The sequence below is a fragment of the Sinocyclocheilus rhinocerous genome, unplaced genomic scaffold (assembly GCF_001515625.1).
Source record: "Sinocyclocheilus rhinocerous isolate Xijiao unplaced genomic scaffold, SAMN03320098_v1.1 scaffold1131, whole genome shotgun sequence".
Classification (NCBI taxonomy): domain Eukaryota; kingdom Metazoa; phylum Chordata; class Actinopteri; order Cypriniformes; family Cyprinidae; genus Sinocyclocheilus; species Sinocyclocheilus rhinocerous.
The window spans coordinates 464,681-465,668 of NW_015638568.1; positions in this window are offsets into that span (position 1 = coordinate 464,681).

The following is a 988-nucleotide window of genomic DNA, read 5'->3' on the forward strand; positions in this document are numbered from 1 at the left end:
TTTACATTTAACCACTGTATTTTTAAATTAACCCAATTTATTGAGACAAACAACAAATATTTTTTTGTTTTAACAATCAAACACAATAAAAATTAAACAAATATCTCATTTCTAATGTTTTATATGCAGATTAAAATAGGTCTTAAGGAAACTTTTGTCTTGTCTCCCGAGGCCACAGGAGGGCGCAATGAGCAAAATAATAGCGCATTTAAATTGTCAATGCAAGGAAATAACTGTCTTTAAAAAACGTGCATTATGTCTAAATTAACTCATAAAAATCAAATATAATTTCGTAAATTACATAAACAATTATGAAGCATCATGTATTTATGCATTGCTTAATCCAAAGAGCCGAATTGTCGATCAGACAGATTGCATTTAAAAACATATGAGACGCAGTGAAAAGGAATAAACTGTTTTAACTTTGCATGGCTTTCTATACATCTCTTGTGTGAGACGCGAGTGCAGCAGTCGTATTTGTCCGTCTAAAAAATGCGCTGAATTTGCGTTCTGTGTGAATGGCTTGGTTTCAGTTTTCACCTAATCAAGATCTTCTCCGCATTGAGCTTCTATATTTCTCTAATATTTTGAATGAATAACGCAGCAGCGGCACGTCTCGTGGGCTAGACTAACAAAACATTAAAATGCAACAACGTCACTTACATCACTCACCGCATCTCACGCGCCATTGATGACGCTCTCTAAACTTGGTGCACACCTAACATTCAAATGCAAATGTTTATTTTAAATTCGACTAATATTCATTCTTTATTCACAATCTCCTCATCACAGGCAGGCACAGCACTCATTTCCGCATGTGTTCTTGTTTGTGTGTGCTGTCTGCTTCACTCATAGCACGTGCCTATATCGTGTGCCATATCGAAAAAAATTTCTATCGTTATCGAAGAAGGTGTACCGTCGATAAATATCGATACCGTTTTATTGCCCAGGCCTACTACATAATCTTCGCTGTATGAATTAAATATAC